This window comes from Pelodiscus sinensis, chromosome 2 (genome assembly GCF_052426305.1).
Source record: "Pelodiscus sinensis isolate ZL-2025 chromosome 2, ASM5242630v1, whole genome shotgun sequence".
NCBI lineage: Eukaryota > Metazoa > Chordata > Testudines > Trionychidae > Pelodiscus > Pelodiscus sinensis.
This window is the reverse complement of record NC_143053.1, coordinates 225,119,927-225,138,559: the sequence shown is the minus strand read 5'-3', so window position 1 is coordinate 225,138,559 and position 18,633 is coordinate 225,119,927. Positions and strand designations below refer to the sequence as shown.

Sequence of the window (18,633 nt, the reverse complement as noted above, 5' to 3'; positions counted from 1 at the left end):
TGAGTAGGAGGCACTGCTCCCTAGTATTATTTATGTTGCTGTAGTGTCTGGGAGTGTTAGTCATGGACCAGGACCCTATTCTAGTAGGCACTATACAGACAGACAATTAAAAAAAATTTAGAATCTGTCTTTGAACACCTAGTGTAGTGGTTTTCAAAATGCCAATTGTGATCCAGTAGTGGGTTGAGGAATGTGCTCAACCTCCTAGTGGCTCTGCTCAGCACTGCTGAACAGGCCATTAGAAGTCCCATCAGCAGTGCTGCCTGGCTAAGGTTGGGTCATGACCCAGTCTTTGAAAACCACTGGGCTAGTCCTAATATGTTTGGACACGGCGCTGCACCCTGGAAGTGACCAGTAGTAGATCCAGCTCCTAGGCAGGGAATTCACGGGGCTCTGCATGCTGCCCCCAGCCCAATCACCAGATTCACACTTCAATTGGACAAGAACTGGTCAGTGGGAGCTGGGTAGTGATGCCTGTGGGTAGGAGCTGCATGGACTTGCTTGCCTGCCTCCCCCTAGGAGTCAGACATGCTGCTGGCCACTTCAGGGGTACAGTGTGGTGTGTGATGCCAGAAGAGGCAGGAAGGTCTACATTAGTCTCCCTACTATGCCACTGACTGGGAGCCGCTGGAGGTAAGCCCATACCCCGAGCTCCTGCCCCAGCTCTGAGACCCTCAAGCTCAGAGCCCTCCTCCGGCACCCCAAGCCCTTCATCCCTGACCCCACCCCAGAGCCTGAACCTCCAGCTCAGAGCTATGATTCCTCCCTCCCCTCAATCCCATCCCCCAGCCCAGACCCCCCTTCCACACTCTAAGCCCCTCATTCCCAGCCTTCACCCCTGTAACTCTAACCCTCTGCCTCCACTCCTTCCTAGTTCCCACACGCCAAACCCTTCATCCCCAGCTCTGTTGAGTCACAGGCATCAACAATTTTCTTCAGTTGGGTTGCCTGAAAAAAGTTTGAAAACCACTGATCTAGTGGGCCCTCACCAAAGTCCCTGGATGCTAACCCCCTACATCAGGGGTACGGGGAACCTCAGGCCCATGGGCCGGATGTGGCCCTCAGCTTGCCTGGATCCAGCCCCTGAGGCTCAGGGCTCCCTGCAGCACTGGGGAATCCATGATGATGCTCCAGTCCCTCTGCCACCCACCACAGGGCTGGAGCATGCAAATCTACTAGCCTGGGCTCCTCTAGGCTCTGGTGTGTGAGGGGAATACCTCTCCTTCTCAGTCGGGGGCCACATCAGTGAGGGGTTGGGATTTTATTTTTTTGCTTCTTACTTGTGTGTAGCCCTTGACTGATTTTTCTGTGGGACAGCGGGCCACAGCTGTTAAAAAGGTTCCCCACCCCAAGCTGAATGATGCAAAAAGGAGTCCTAAAATAATACATTTGACGGCCTTCTTCCTCTCTTGTCAGTTTTGTGCGTACTTATGTAAAAATATGTTGCTGTAGAGAGCCTTTCACAGATGAGAGATCCCAAAATGTTACCTGTACATGCCAAATACTGGAGGAAAGAAAGAAGACTGCCACTCAAACTCCAGAGAGACAGTTTCAACCACTGGATCCTCTGTCCTCTGAGCTATCTAGTGAGCTAAGGGATAGATATATCCTGTAAGCAGTCTTACTGAGCTGGCAAGCAAAAAAGAATTGCAAGAGGATTTTTTACAAGGGGAAATCAGGATCTGGAAATAACCTGCTATAGCATGGGTTCCCAAACGGGGGGTGGGGGGGCATGAGGTGACCCAGACCCCCCTCCCCCCAATCAAGTTTTGCTGTCCCAGTCAGTTCTTTTTTTTCTAAAGTTTTGTTGCTATTTTGGGGGGAGGAGGGGGGGAGCATGAGGGTTTTTCAAAAACCAAAAAGGTGGCGTGATGCCAAAAAGTTTGGGAACCACTGAGCTATAGCATTGCTATAGCATTTGTGTGGCCTATATATATGTAACAGGATGGATCCTGTTGAAGCTAGCCATCCCTGATTACAGAATGAGTCACACGTGGAAGAGATCAGGACTCAGGACAATTGCCCTATAAAGAGCCTCAGGAGGCTGCAAAGAAAAGGGGAGGGAGGAAGCTCAGGAAATTGTAGTCTGTGTGAAGGGCTCCTGCAGGGAAAACCACAAGACCAAGGGAGCTGTAAGAGAGCAGAGCCCAGGGAAGAGAAGGCTCCGGTGTGGAAACCCAGACACAATTTGGGCCTACAATTTAGAGGCCTAAAGGTCTGTGCCAGAAGACTTAAGTTTCAGCTAGGGCAAGCTGAGAGAATGAGGTGTGAAGACAGAGTGGGACAGAAGAAGCATTCCAGCTGTGAGAGAAGACTCCGGTGCTACATATGAATTGTTGTGTGATGATGCACTTTATTTTGGAACTGTGAGGATTAAGAGTTGTTTGTTATTACAGTAGCCCTGGGACAGGAGATTTATCCACATGAAAGCCTGCAGTTCTAAAGGGTCCTGCAAATGGGAGTTAATAGGGTCAGTATAGCTGCAAAGTGAATTTGGCCAAAGGAGGGTACTCAGTACATAGTCACTCCACTATGCAGAGTGTAAACCTGGTCTATGCTAGGCTTTAATCTGAACTCTTCCTCCTAATGCTAGTGCAGTTCCACTTTCGTATGTCAGGCACCAGCAATTGCTATTATGAGTGTGTTGTATAGGCCTGCACTGAGCAGGTGTCAATGAAATGGTGCTTAAAATGGCTCCCTCACAGTTGCTGCCTTGGTGTTAGAAACTCTGAAGTTAGGAGCTACCATAAACATAGCCATTATGCTGTGGATATTAGGCCATCCCTTAATTTTGTCAAAGAGGACATAGGATCTTTATTTGCAGTCTAGTCCAGCATTAGGCAGGCTAAATGAACATAGGGTTTGTCTCGTCTAAGGAATGAACCAGAACTCTTTTGTGACCTACAAAACAAAAAATAATAGCGTGGCCTCTTTCTTCCTTTACAATAATTCTTGCTTAGTTTTTGCCTGGAAATATTGGGATTATCAAGTCTTGTTTTCCCTTGTTTTTTGCTGTGAAATTCTTTGTAAGACTACCAAACTACTGTACAGTAATTACTCGGTTAACACGTGCCCACTTAACATGTTTTTGGGATAGCACGATTTTTGGGGGGGGGGATATTTTTGAATAACATGGTTTCCCCAGCTGGCCTGTCGCCGGCGGCTGCGCGGGGCTTCCCCTGCCTCCCTGCAAAGTGGCGGAGGGTTCGCCGCTCACCACACCATTCCCCGGCGACACTTCCCCTCCGCTCGCCACACACAGTGCAGGACCCGTCAGACCCATCGCAGGGGCATACTGTACTCCCAACCCAATCTCCCTCTCCTTCCCTCCCGTTCCCTTCCCCAGACCCAAACACCTCCCCTCCCTGCTGTAACCCAGTCCCCTTTCTCCCCCAATCTTATGTCCCAGTGCCGGCTGCTAACAAGTGCAGGCTGGAGCTGCGAGTGCACATGCGGCTCTCAGCAGCCCCGCCGACAGAGCGGTTAACCGCAGGACTTCTGGGTTCCAGCTGATGCCCTATTGGGAGTTTTACTGTACTGTACAGTACAGTACATCGTCTAATGTTGACATTGATGACTCAGCACCAACAGAAAATTGACTTTGACATCACTGCTTGAAACACAACCTCCACCTTTTCCATTATTTTCAATGGGAAAATTGACCCCACATAACACGTTTTCACTTAACACAATCATTTTCTGAAACGTATCTACCATGTTAAATGAGGAATTACTGTATTTGAATCTTTGAGGCTTGCTCCCAAGTGTTTATCAGGAGCTTGGCTAAATAGGTATTAACAAAAATAGTGTTTTGTTTTTTTTAAATAATCCAGTTAGAAATCTTCCCTTTTCTCAACTACTCAAGTTTCAGTGTTTTATGCCTTCATCCCACTGGCTCTGTAGTCAGCTAAAGATCCTTTACTAAAAACAGAGCAAAACTGTGTTTGCAGTGTTAAAGAAAACCCTAAACTTTTCATACATAACCAAGAAGCAAAAAAAGAGCACCAATGGAATTTTTTCTTTACAATTTGTAGGTCATACTATATTCCTTTGTGATGTTATGATTTGCAGTACTAAACTTTTCTGAGGTCCTCGTTTCCACTGGTATTCTTAAGCAGAATGAAGTGATTTAAGGAGAGGTTTCTGGCTTTTGTCAATATGTCAGATCCTTACTGTTATTTTAACTTAGTCTTTTTGTGATTTCATTTGTTTTTGCGTGTTGGCTTTTCTTTGTGCATTGAGTGTACGGAGTTGTTTTTTTAATCTCATCCTGACAGTATGGCATATAATGTGCTTTTGGCCATTTTTAAGTGTCCAGTTTTAAGGGGCTTTTGGTCCATATCTCTATCACCTTTGCCTGAAAAGTTTGTTTGTTACTTAAAAAACACTGCTTAGAAATATCAGAAATGCGGTATGCTGTTACTGGGTTCTGCTGGATAACATCATTGATACCTAAGCATTCTGAACTTTATATATATTGAGCATGTTTGCCTTGCAGTGAGATGAAGGCACCTTTGCTTAGTGCCTTGACCAAACAGTGGTTGGAGGGAGTTCAGGGGAAGGAAGCTCATACCTTGCTGCTGATTAGTGATAAGGGACTATGATGAGTTCCTTCCTGGGGTGCCACCTGAAACTGGTACTGCTGAGACCTTTGACCCACTCTCACAATGTGTTCTTGTGACAAGCTATAGACTGCTCCCAGTCCTATTCTTACAGCAGCATTCACACAGGTAGGGACACACCCAGCTGCAGTTCACATCTGCAGGCTCTGCGTGAACCTACACTAGAAAGGCTGCAGCCAAGGCAACTCCCCAGGCATGCATGCACCCCCTGCAAAGTATAAACTCAATTTTATGCCATCTTGTCCTGCACAGGGAACATAACATGAATAACATAAGCGCAAAGAGTTTGCTCTTCCCTCAGTGTAAAGAGGAATATGCAACAGTTTTTGCCCCTTGAGCAAAGATTTCTAGGCAATTGACTCCATACTCACTGGTTTAGATTAAAACTTAAAATATATTAACTGCAAAAGAGAGATTTGAAATGATTATAAGGGATAGCAAACAGATCAAAGCGGATTACCTAACAAAACACAAACTACAGGCTGAACCTCGCTGCTCCTTCACCCTCTGGGCCTGACTTGTCCCGAATGAGGGAATTTACTAGATATGGGGCGGTCCCCTGCCACAGGTCTCCCTGGATACTGCCCCTCCCTCTGGATGGCTCTGCTCCAGCCCTGCTGCTACAGGGCTTGGGCTTGGCACATTGCCGCCAGCCAGATGAGGCTCTCCAGGGACAGAGCTCCCCAGCCACCACAGCCCTGCTTCTGCCTCACCCAGCTGAGGCTTCTCAGGGAGAGGGCTCCTCCGCTGCCCTGCTTCCTGGGCACTAGACTCAATGGCTGAGCTGCTGCTACCATGGCCCGTCAGGTCTTTCTGGGGACAGGGCTCACCGGCTGCTGGCAGCCTCACTTGCTCTCCCCTGGTATGGGGCTCCATGGCACTGCTGCCGTGCCATGGCTCCATGGTGACAGGGCTCGCCAGTTTCACTGCTGAATTGCCTGGATGGGGTTCCCTGGGGACGGGGCTCTACAGCTGCCCCACTGCTGCCATGCCGGGATGGTGCTGCACAGGGACAGGACTCATTTGTCCTTCTGCTTCCCTGCCTGGCTGGGGCTCTCTGGGGAGGGGACCTACCCGTCTGATGATGGGGCTCCCCTCCACTGCATTCCTTGACTGGCTCTCATTCCCAGTTGCCAGGGCTCTCTGCTCCAGCAATATCTGCGATTCTGCCCACCACAGATGTTGACGGACTAGAGAGTCTCGGATTTAAGAGGTTCAACCTATAGTATGTTAGATTAGATATGAATTTTCTCCATAACTGATGGCACAGGCAAACTTGTAGATACTTAAGCACAAACTGCTTTACCTTTACAGCTTGGGTTTCTCAGGTCTTCATGCAGACTAGAATCCCTTTAACCTAGGTCCAGAACTTACCCCAATTTAGTATTTGTTTCCAGGAGTCTTCTTGTGTGAGGAATGAAGAACAGCTGATGATGTTACTCTTCGCCTTATAAATCTTGATCATATGGCAGGAACTCTTTGTTTCAAAACTTGGTGCCTCCACTGGTTTGTGGACATCCCGAGATGGAGCCTAGAGATAGGTGGCATGGTCACATGTTTTTGTAGTGTTATAGCAACCATTGCTTACAGGATTCCAAAACATCAACAGGAAGGAGAAGATACTGCCTTTGATGGGCCATCAGCAGCATCCGGCTGCTTAATTGTTGAACCTAAAGGCTGCCTATGGGTGTTTTCCCTCTTGGTTCTTGATGCTGGTTCCATAAAACATCCAAAAATATCTCCAGTATTCGCAACTGAGACACTCCCATTCTGAAATCTTTCACTTGGGCTTGGTTTTCTTTGGTCTTATGGGATCCTCTTATGTTAACTACTGTCTCTAAGATATGTCTGTTTTGCATCTCAAGCTGAACCATCCCCTCGCTCCCCCAGCAGCAAGGAGCCTGCACTGACACTCCTGCCTTATGACCTCCTGCAAGATTGGAGCGCCAATGCCTGCTTCCTGCGGGGAGGGGGGAAAGCCCCGAGCCTCTCCCACGGATCTGGCTTTTAGGGAAGAAGTGGAGCCAGAAGCAGCTAGGTGTGCTGCTACTTCCTTATTCACCCACTCACCCCGGCCGGGGCACAGAAGCACAAGGACGTGCTTCTTTCAGGCTTTCTCCACTGCTCCCATTGGCCGGAATCCAGGAGCAAGGTGTAAAAGAAAGTAAGTGCCCCCAGCTCCCTCATGCCAAGACCCCCAATTCCCTCCACCAAGACCCCATACCTCCAGCCCACTCCTGCACCCTCCCACCTGGCCAGACACCCTACTTCCAGCCCACTCCTCTACCCCTCCAGCATGCTCCTGCACCCTCCCCTGCTCCTTGCCCCTAGCCAGACATCTGCTCCCAGCCTGCTCCTGAACCCTCCCCCTTGGCCACACACCCTACTCCCAGCCTGCTCCTGCACCTGTCCCACCACCCAGACCTCACCCCCACCTGTACCCCACTCCTTATTCCACTCACTGGCAGCCCTGCCCCACACACTGAACCCCCTCATTTTGGCCCCACTCCAGGGCCTAGGAAGCCCACAAAATGCACTGACCCAGAAGAGTAAATCTGGCCTGAGGCCTTGAACCTCAGTCCTCCCTTCCCCTCTCTCCACCTGGAGCTCCTGTGGAGTGAGGTTGTTTCATTGGGGGGAGGAGCGCATCATGTGAGGATTGTTTTTTTTTGTTTTTTGCTTCTTACTTGTGGGGTCCCCAACTGAATTTTTTTTTGTGGGAGTCAGTGGCCCCTGAACCAAAAAAGGTTCCCCATCCCTGCAATAAATAAAGACAACCTTGAAATGTTTTTTGTTGGACATAATATTTTACTTTATTTAAAATGAAGCCTGGCCAACAAGCCCCTGCTTGGGGCCCAGCCCCCATCTGGCTATAGTGCCCTGTCTCCAGTCCTGATCCTGGGACTGGCCCAGAAGTCCAGCCCTATCTGGCCTCAGGAAGGGCTGGTGGTGGCCCCCCTCCTGCTGCGGCATGTGTAGGAGGGGAGGCCACAATCCAGCTGTGGCGATCCTGGCCCGGGCTGTTGTCCAGGTACAGCAGCCCAGCCCTGGCCAGGTAAAGTAATCGAGCCCCAGAATCCCCACATACTTTATTTCCCACCCCCTGCGCCCTTGCATTTCCCGCACACCCTAATTCCCTGCCCTAAGCCTACATCCCAGTCTCCTGCACCCCCCACATCTATAAACTGCACCTGTAGCAGCAGCAGATGTCCCACTAAATAAAAGTCTGTGAGTACAGTGTTTCATTTATACTATTATTAATCAACATGTCAGTTATCAATAATATTAAGTTGTACATTGTCAATAATGCAAATGGGCATTCTTATATGGCTCTTTGTTGACCGTTTGTTCAGAATTTTAATGTAGTTTGGTTTTTTGGTTTGAAGAGGTTGCCAACCCCTGCTTTAAATAGTGCAGCCAGCCACTTTCCTCTGATTTGGCTTTACTTACAACTCAGAGAACAATGACAGGCTGAGTTTTATATCCTGTGTGCTGGTCTGTAAGGGTATGTCTACGCTGCAGAGATATTCCGGAAAAAACGCTGTTTTTCTGGAAAAACTACACTTACATCCACACTGCTATTGCGTTCTTTCGACAGAAAATCAAAACAATAGAGGGTTTTTTCTGACAGCAGTAAACCTCTTTCTACAAGGAAGAAGCCTTTTTCTGAAAAAGCTTTTTTGGAAAAAGGTGTGTGTGGACGTGGAAGAGTATGGGGTTTTTTTGGAAAGAAGAGGCCTCCAGCAAAAAGCACAGCTGCCCTAGTGGCCATTCCATCCGCAGTAATCACAACTGAAATGCAAGATAGCATCCAATTAATGTGGACACTATCTTTCAAAAAAGCAGATCGCTTTTTCGTTGCGCTTTTGCTGTGTAAATGCTGTTTTGAGAAAAGTTTTTCCAGAAGATCTCTTCTGGAAAAGCTTCTTCCAAAAAAAGCTTGCAGTCTATACGTAGCCTTTAAGTTAGATTGGCTTAACTACAACCCCTCAGAGCTGTGAAATATTTTGAACCCTATGTTAGTGTAGTGATGTTGACCTAAGCCATGCTATAGACACCACTCAGTCAACAGAAGAATTCTTCCATTGACCTCACTACCAGCTTTTGAGGTGTGTCCACACTACAGGGTTTTGTTGACAAAAGTGGACTTTTGTCGTCAAAACTATACCTGCGTCTACGCTACCACTGAGTTCTGTCGACATAACTTCAACAGTACTCGACAGTCTTGTTGATGGCGGTAAACCTCATTCTGTGAGGAATAACTCCTTTTGTCGACAGATTTCTGTCAACAGAAGGCGTTATTGCATCTACGCTGTCTTTTGCGTCTACACTCTCATGTCGACAAAGCGGCTTGCTTTGTTGACAGAACTGGCTGTAGTCTAGACGCTCTTTGTCAACATGAGTGTGTAGATGCAAAGCCTCTGTCGACAAAAGCCTGTAGTGAAGATGTACCCTTAGAGTGGTGGATTTACTACAGCAACGTAAGAACCCCTTCCATTACTGTATTAAATGTCTTTACAGGCAGTCCCCGGGTTACGTCAGTCCGACTTAAGTTGGACCCCTAGTGCCTCCCCCACTGTTGCCACCTCTGGCGGCACGGGGGGCGCTTCCCCCCAGCAGACCAGGGAGACGCGGAGCGGCTTTTCTCGCTGCAGAGGACGCGGGCGGCGGGACCGCCGAGACGCGCCGCGGTCCCGCCGCCCGCGTCCTCCGCGGCGAGAAAAGCCGCTCCTCATCTCCCTGGTCTGCTGGGGGGGCGGGGGAAATGCAGCTAGTGCGCCCCCCCCCCAGCAGACCAGGCTTTTCTCACCGACGCCTGGGCTAGAGCAGCTGGGGGGCTGCCGGGTTGGTCCCACAGCGCTGAGGTGCGGCGCTACTGGACCAACCCAGCAGCATCTCAGCTGCTCTGCCCTAGGCGTCCCCAAGTCAGCTGCTGCTGAAACTGACCAGCGGCTGACTACAGGAAGCCCGAGGCAGAGCTGCTCTGCCCCGGGCTTCCTGGAATCAGCCGCTGATCAGTTTTAGCAGCGGCTGACTTGGGGACCTACCCAGCAGCGCCCCAGCTGCTCTGTCCTAGGCGTCCAGATTCAGCCGCTGTTGAAACTGATCAGCAGCTGATTCCAGGAAGCCCGGGGCAGAGCAGCTCTGTCTCGGGCTTCCTGTAGTCAGCCGCTGGTCAGTTTCAGCAGCGGCTGACTTGGGAACACCTGGGGCAGAGCATCTGGGGTGCTGCCAGGTTGGTCCAGTAGCGCCGAGGAGCGGTGCTGCGGGACCAACCCAGCAGCACTTCAGTTGCTCTGCCCCAGGCGTGTCCGATTCAGCCGCTGCTGGTCAGTTTCAACAGCGGCTGAATCTGGACGCCAGTTCCGACTTACATACAAATTCAACTTAAGAACAAACCTACGGTCCCTATCTTATATGTAACCCGAGGACTGCCTGTAGTGCAGCTCTGCTGGTAATTGCATTTCTAGTGTAGACATACCTTAAACTTTCTTACCAAACATGACTTTTCTTTGGGTCTCCTTGTCGGATATCATTTGCTTCAGCCTCTAAGTCCCTCTGTCTCTGAGGGTACGTCTACACTACAACGTTAATTCGAACTAACTTAGTTCGAATTAGTTAATTCGAACTAAGCTAATTCGAACTAACGCATCTAGAACTAAAAACTAGTTTGAATTAGCGTTTTGCTAATTCGAACTAGCAAGTCCACATTGAGTGGACCCTGAACAGGGCTTAAGGATGGCCGGAAGCAGTGCCGGCCGGGCATCAGAGGAGGACTTAGAGCGTGGAGATGCTGTCTCAGGCTAGCCGAGGGCTGCGCTTAAAGGGTCCCGACCCCCACCCCGGACAGACAGTTCTAAGGGGTGCCCCGCTTGCAAAGCAGTCCTGGCTTGGATTGCCCGGAGTACCCACACTGGGCACATCACACCACTCGGCCATCAGCCCGGCTGCACTTGCCGCAGGCTGCCATCTGGGGAGAGGGGGCAATCGGGGGGCTGCAGGAGAGCTTCCACCCCCAGAAGCCCGCAGAGCCAGCCCAGTCCTCCCCATCGGGGGCTCGTACCCCATTCCTCCCTCACCTCCTTTCACTTACCCTTCCCTAGCCCCCCTTCTTATTGATGTACAAAATAAAGATAACGTTTCTTCCAACATTGACTCTGTCTTTATTGAACAAAACTGGGGGAGACTGGGAAAAGGAGGTGGGAGAGGGGAAGAGAAAGGCTGGGAGAGGGGAGGGCAACTAACATGATCAGGGGTTGGGAACAGGTCCCAGATGAAGAGAGGCTACAGAGACTGGGACTGTTCAGCTTAGAAAAGAGGAGATGGAGCGGGGACAGGATAGAGGTCTCTAAAAGCAGGGGTTGTGTGGAGAGGGTGCACACAGAAAAGTTCTTCATGAGTTCCCATAAAGAAGGACTAGAGGACACCAAAGGAAAGGAATGGGTAGCAGGCTTCAAACTAGTAAGAGAAAGTTGTTGTTCACAAAGCAAATAGTTAACCTGTGGAACTCCTTGTTGCAGGAGGCTGTGAAGGCTACAACTAGAACAGAGGTTAAAGGGAAGTGAGATCAAGTCATGGAGGTTGGGTCCATGGAGTAGTCTTAGCCAGGGGGTAGGAGTGGTGTCCCTGCCCAAAGTTTGTGGAAAGCTGGAGAGGGATGGCACGAGACAAATGGCTTGGTCACTGTCTTCGGTCCATCCCCTCCAGGGTCCCTAGGGTTGGCCGCTATCGGCAGACAGGCTACTGGGCTAGATGGACCTTTGGTCTGACCCAGGACGGCCATTGTAAGCTCAAGGCTCAGGGTCGGGGGTCTCAGTGGACCCCCTTGATTTTCATGCACACCTGCTCCTGGGTGGCCAGGCTGGCAGCTCTCCTGCCCTAGATGGCCACTTTCCTGTGCCTAGTGCGGAGATCGTGGACGAGGTCCACGATGTCCGCACTAGCCCAGGAAGGTGCCCGCCTCTTGCGGTCCAGGGCAAGCTCCCGGGAGCCGCCAGCCTGGTCCCGGGAAGAGGGGGTGGGCTGGGGGACATCGGGTGGGTGGCTCTGTGCCTTGCCAGGTGCAGGGTCTGCTGGCTGGGTGCTGGCAGGCTTGCACCTGGCTCGGGCACCATAGCCAGCCCGTGCCCCTTTAAAGGGTCCGGGGCCGGAAGGGGGGCATAGAGTTTCCCTGGTGTTGGCCAGAGTGGCCACCAGGGAAACCTGGGGAGGGCTAGCCTCCCACTAGTTCGAATTAAGGGGCTACACAGCCGTTAATTCGAACTAGTAAGTTCGAACTAGGCTTAATCCTCGTAAAATGAGGTTTTCCTAGTTCGAACTAAGCGCTCCGCTAGTTCGATTCAAATTCGAAGCGGCTATGAATATTAGTTCGAACTAACGTCCGTTAGTTCGAACTAACATTGTAGTGTAGACATACCCCGAGATGCATATCCTGTTCGGAGTTAAGATGCGACTACCACTGTGATGTAATAGGCATATATTTTTATGCAGGATTTAAGCACACAACATCATAACGAATATGAGGAGTCCTATGCAGACTTTACTGTCCTGCTACGAGGGGGAATGACAGCCTTCTTGAGAGGGGCAAACACTTCAAACCTTTCAATGCTATACTAGTATCTGAAGCATATATGAGAGTAAGGGACAATAAGGGGCAAACATGGGAGGGGCAGTCCGTAAGAGATTAGAGACAACTCTGATCGCTCTCTCTCTCTCTCTCTCACACTCACACTCACACTCACACTCACACACACACACACACACACACAACAACGACAAAAAAAGGATGGATGGAGGAAATTTTATAGATGCTGACAAATATAGAAACAAATTCTGAGGAAGTAGGTTTTGCCTAGGAAAGCTCATGATATAGATATATTTTTGTTAGTCTCTAAGGTGCTATAAGACTACTTGTCATTTTCTTATTTTGGGAGAGTTGACTTTGGTTCAATTAACAATCTGATAAAAGAAACCCAGAAAAAAAAATCTCTTCAAATTGACAGATACAAGTGTGAAATTAGAAACTGTGTCATCACTGCCGATGCTTAGTAGTTATTTTGTACTATTAGTTTGGTGGTTGTTCAATTCAAGAAGTTCACATACAATAATAGCTTCACAGTTGGTTTTTCTCCTACTGTGAAAAATTACTAGAATCAACTAAGACCAATTTTGATAGATATCTGGTCTAACTTAATTTTATAAGTTACCTACAACTCCTTGCAAATAGGGAATAATAATATGACAGACAGACACATAACTATGTGGCCTTGCTGGCTGCTGCTATAACTTTGGTCTTTTGATGTACAGTAAAGTAATTCTAATATCTCTCAAGAAAATCATCATCAATCAGTGTATCAAAAACTCCAAAACAAACCAGGGAAAGCCAGGCTCAGTGTATTCATGTGTCTAATTATCTAAAACTAGTAACTAGTAGTTTAATATGGGGTTTGTAAATCATCTTAATTCCATCCAAAATAGAATTCTCAAAACTGATCAGTATAATGAAACAAGACTGTATTTGTAACTGCAAAGATAATACAACTTGAAAAATAATTTTCTCTGTACTTGGCTTGTGGTATTAATTAGATTTGTTTTCATCAAGTGTTTTGATTATGAAAGGAAAACTGGGTTCAGTTTACTCTAATCACAGTTCCTGCCTGCTGACCTGCTTACCTGTACCAGTGCTCTTGGTCAGCCTCCACACATCTGGTCCTTGACCCATTTTCCTTGCAGAATTTGTAGCTTCAGGCTTAGGTCTCATTTCTGTCTTGTAGTGCTTAAGGAAACAATTTCCCTTAAAAAAGACAAAATTGTACATTAGAAATGTTTAAACAATGTGGAAAACCAATAATATATCTTAAATTAGGAAAGCTAGTTTCAAGTCTGATATATGTATCTAATGTTCAGTTTGCCAAATAAAGATTGATTACAAATGATGCAACTAGCATTGTTAAATGTAAAGGCACAGAAAAGGGAGCTGCATAAATCATTATAAAAATATACAATTAATGACCACCCAAGATCTATGTTGGTACACATAAAAAGTTTAAAATGTTAATTTATGCCTTTTAGCAAATTATTTTGGTAACCACAAGGGGCATTCAAATAGTTTTTTATTTCCTCTGTTATTTTTTACAATCTGGCATGCAAAACACACCTTAATGTGATTATTAACTGCAGGTTTTCTAAATTAAAGGCAAAGGGATCTCAGATTTCATACTTGTGAAGTAATATCATTCTCTTGCCTGAGAGGATGTAAACTGATTCGTGCTTGCCTCTGCGGTCACTAATCTCTCGCATTCAGGTTGCGATAGCGGACAGATAGGGGATTTGCTGCCAGCATGGAAAAAGGCCCTGGTAGGCAGCAAAACAACAGACAGGTGGATAGATTTAAGAAGACTTTTACTAATTAGCATGTTGCCTGACAGTATGAGGTAAGAGTTGTGCAGTTCTGTAAGCTTCCCCATATGTCAAAGAAAAGATGATGAAATAATTAATGAGCTTTGAGCTTTTCAGGCTGAGCTCCTGGTCATACATTAATTTTATACTTGTTTGTTTTATTATGAAAGGGATTGCTTATTTTTAAAAATATACAAACTAGGTTTATACTAAATGTATTAGCTTATCACTGGGAAGAACATCTAGCTATGGAATGATCCAAAAATGAAAGTTAGATTTATTGGGTTTGTTTTAGGGTTTTGCCACTAGAAAACCTATTTTTGGAAGTGCTGATTTTCTTAGTCTGTTTTACATTTTAGTGTCTATAATGTGGACATTTTAAAAGCACAATCACTGTAATCTCTGGTATTTTAATACCGTGATTCTCTCAATTATGGGTTCTGACAGCCTCACGTGTGTTAATAGGCTTATCCTCGCAAAAGCCATGCAAGTTGAAGAATTACAATTTTATTGATGGGGAATTGAAGCACAGAAAGATTAAATTCCTTACCCCAAGTCACACAGGTATTCTTTGGCAGAGTTATTAATGGAATACAGGTCTCCAGAATCCCACTCCAGTGCCTAAACCAGAAAACCACTGTTAGAAGAGATTTTCTGATCTATAACGATTAATACAATTCGATTTAGACACCAATTGCAATATATATGTACTGCCTCTTGCAAGACTGTTGTCCTTAAAACACTAAATTGACCCCATCTGGTAGTAAATTCAATACAGTAACATTTCCATGAATTATATTTGAAAGTGTTATACAGGCAGTCCCCGGGTTACGTACAAGATAGGGACTATAGGTTTGTTCTTAAGTTGAATTTGTATGTAAGTCGGAACTGGCTCCAGATTCAGCTGCTGCCACTGAAATTGACCGGGGGCTGACTACAGGAAGCCGGAGGCAGAGTTGCTCTGCCTCCAGCTTCCTGGAATCAGCCTGATCAGTTTCAACAGCTGCTGAATCTGGAGCCTGGGACAGAACAGCTGGGGCGCTGCCCGGTAGGTTCCCACAGGACCAACCCGGCAGCACCCCAGCTGCTCTACCCGAGGCGTCCCGCAACAAAAGCCTGGTGTGCTGGCGGGGGGGGGGGGGCGCACTAGCTGCACCCCCTCCCCCCCAGCAGACGAGGGAGACCCGAGCAAAGTTGCCCACACCTCCGATTTTGTCCTCCTTCAGTTTGGTAATCAGTCTATTGGAACATTACATAACATAGGTGAGAAAATACGTGCCTTGCATGTTTGAGATTCTATTGACAATCAGTCAACAACAGTTCCTCTTATGCAGATACCTGACCTACCAACATTGCATATAGATGGCATTGACATTGAATGGTGAATAGTTTTATCTGTCTGGTTAGCTTGTTGATGATAGGAGGGTCAGAGATTGGGTCAGTCTTGCATTATTGGCATTTCAGCATCTTCAGAGGCCTTTGGATGGCAGGATATCTGTGTGACAACTGAGATACAAGTGTATTAGTGATGACACCTCTATTGTGTGGAGCAGAAACAAGACTGTTAAAAATAGCTGTGGAGAGAAAATGGAACAGTTGTCTATGTCAAAAGATGCAACATATTCTTAAGTTCCATTGGTTTGATTTTTGTCATAAACAAGGAGATATTGACAGTGATCCTTATGACAGTTTCCTGCACATTCCCTCTAGGTGTAAAATCTACTATTCCTTTCCCCCTTCTTTTAGAAAGTTTCAGGTGTTCTGGGAACACAGGCACTTAGTAGAACTCTCTCTTAGGCTCCAATCTGATCCAGGGCTTTCCTGATTGTCAGCCCTCCCACTGGAGCCTTGGTGTAATGCCTATCTGTCATGAATGCTCTTCATCTCTAATTCTTGAGCAGCCCAAGGACTTGTCTAAACAAAGGCATAAGGAGAGTAAAGGTAAATACCTCCTTAAGAAAAGGGATAAATTGCCTCAAGACCTCTAAGAAGTGTGGTTGTGTTTGGAAGTGAGCAGGAGCATGTATCAGCACTGATGGTACCGAGAGAAAATGGTCTGAAATGTTCTACTCAAGGCGCAGGGACAGCCCCTACTACCTCCCAAAGAGTGAAGGCCTATTCACCTTCTCTACTGATGACACATCACCACAAGAAGGTACCTCATACAATCCTGCACCAGCGGATTTACCTAGAGTTAGAAATTCTTCCCACTCTCTCTACCTGGTAGGCCTGCGTATTTCTTTCTTGTGGCTCTGGTGACCTACACTAATATGGAATCACTTATCCTTCCGGATTCAATATTCCATAGGACATTTCTACACCAGTGGAATGTCATTCACCAGTTCCAAGTACCAGTCATGGTGTAAAAGCTCCAACACCATTACTGTGCCACTAACCACCAGTTCCTCTCACCAACTGGAGTTTCACAAGATGGTATCATTGTCTCCTCCAATGGAGTCAGACAACTGATCATCTGATGAACAAGAATCTGTACCAGCAGCTACCCTTTTGGACCTGAGTTGAAAGATGAGCCTTTATGGCTTCCAGAGCCTCCCAGATTCCTTCATGTTCACACAGATCTCATTATTAGGCAAGGGTTCCTATTGCTATATAAGCCTGCCTACTAGTCATTCTGAATCTCCTGTGATCTTTACTTTACTTTAGAGCTCTGGATTACAGGGATTCTCAGAGAAGAACCTTAGACCCTTAGAAATGCTTTGAAGAAGAGGTATAGCTGATAACACTGGATCCACTGGCAGCACTTGCTTCCTCCTTTCCAAATGAGATTGTGGCACCAGACTCATCCTCATCACCAGATAACTATTGACAGGCTCAAGATCTCTCGAAGGATTGTGGAAATTCTTCGGCTTTCCTGGAGGAGGATCAAGTTTCAACCCATGGGTTTCTAGATACTCTCTAATATCCTAGCAACATGGTGCTCCCTATTAATGAGGTCATTTTGGAAGCTGCTAGGATGGTTTGGCATACCACAGCTGCCTGTGCCCTGGCCTTGAAAGGGGAAGAGAAAAAGGTCCTATTTTTTCTGTACTAAAGGGTAGAATATTTGTTCTCATCCTAATCTGAACTCTCTCATGATCCAGACTATCATGGAACAAAATGGGCTGTACCAGCCTACATTTTCTTCTTCAGGCAAGACTGTCAAGAGCCTGGATTCCTTCAGCAGAAATAATTGTCAGCTACTTTTTTATATAGTGAATTACCAGGCATTAGAGTCCAAGTATAACTTACTTAATTACAACAAATAATTGGAATTCTTTAATAATCTGGCACAGCACCTCATGCTTCCATTTCAGGCCATCCTGGGTGAAGGGAAATTGGGTATCAGATCATCCCTTCAGGCATCATTTGATGCAAGGGGTCTGGCTTCCGTCTCTGTGGGAACTTCAGTAATGAAGAGGTAGGCTTCATTGTAGCAATCCACAGGTTTCCCCAATGAGATTTAGGCAACAGTAGAAAATCTCTCCCTTCAGGATTAACAACTTGTTTTACAAGAAAAGAGATGTCACATCATTGCTTTAAGAATGGCAGTCGTCTCCTTGGTGATACTTTCTCAGTCTTGACAGAGTAAATATTCCATTCTGCTTCCAAAGGGTGCAGCGCACCAGGCACAATACACCATCATCATCCACTCTTGAGTCCCAGCCTATCAGCAAGATAGAATGCTTAAGACCCATCAGCCAGTCTCTGAAAGAAACTAGCCAACCAGCGACTGAAGAGCATACAAAGGTGGCAACATTTATGTCAGATAAATGTCTCCTAGCCATGACCTCAACCAGCTTCAATATCTACTCCTTTCTACTCTCTCTCAAAAACTTCCTTCCCCATCGCCTTCAAGAACCACTCTCAAGAAGTCTCTCAAACAGGGGGTGGACTCCCTAATTCATTTAGCAATGACAGAGCCTGTGTCCCCTCAAGACAGGGACAAAGCTTTTACTCAAGATATTCCATTCCCTCCATTGTTCTGACTGCCTTATAGGCAGCTAGTGCCTGTTTTTTCAGGGGTGTGTAATTTTCCTTGCTACTCTTTCAGACCCGACTCCAGAATTCCAGTGGAATTCCTTGTGACTTTTCTGGGAATTTTTGCCATAAGCTCCAATATGGGCTTGCCTCCGTATAACCACTATACACCATGGCATTAGCTTGATACCTTCAGGGTTCTAAAGCAATTTGTTTGGCAGTGGGTTATTTTAGGCTATTAAAAGCTTTTTATTTTTTATTTTTCTATACACACATTTTTTTTTGTATCACCTATTTTGTGCCAATGGGGAATGGGCTCATCCATATCATCTATAGAGTCATATTTACTCTGTACAGCCCCTCTTAACATGTCCCAAATGTTCCCACTATGGCTCTTAAAGACTTGATTAATAACAGGGCCAGAGGATGGTTTATCCAACGCCCTAGCCTCCTTTTTCCTAGTACGATAGCATCTCACCCTTGATTTTAAACCTGGAGTAACCTCTTGGAAATGGTTTCCTTTGTTCTCCAACTGATTCACTGTTGGAGATCATTCAGTTCAGGGGCAATGTAATTCCTACTTTTAGTAACTGTTTTACCCCTCTCACGTCCTTCGCCTCCTGCAGTTGATATA

At 46.8% G+C, this 18,633-nt stretch overlaps 1 protein-coding gene and 1 long non-coding RNA gene across 3 annotated transcripts in view; one reads left to right on the top strand and one right to left on the bottom strand.

Moving 5' to 3' along the window:
• The window catches only part of DNAJC1 (DnaJ heat shock protein family (Hsp40) member C1), a 255,874-nt gene that overhangs the window by 227,159 nt on the left and 10,082 nt on the right, over window positions 1–18,633 (top strand). The window lies entirely within an intron of this gene.
• On the bottom strand, window positions 5,565–14,891 carry LOC142827358 (uncharacterized). Its single transcript, XR_012902069.2, has 3 exons — window positions 14,572–14,891; window positions 13,296–13,416; window positions 5,565–6,153 (listed from the first exon to the last, which is right to left on the bottom strand). It is a non-coding gene; the product is annotated as an uncharacterized LOC142827358 (long non-coding RNA).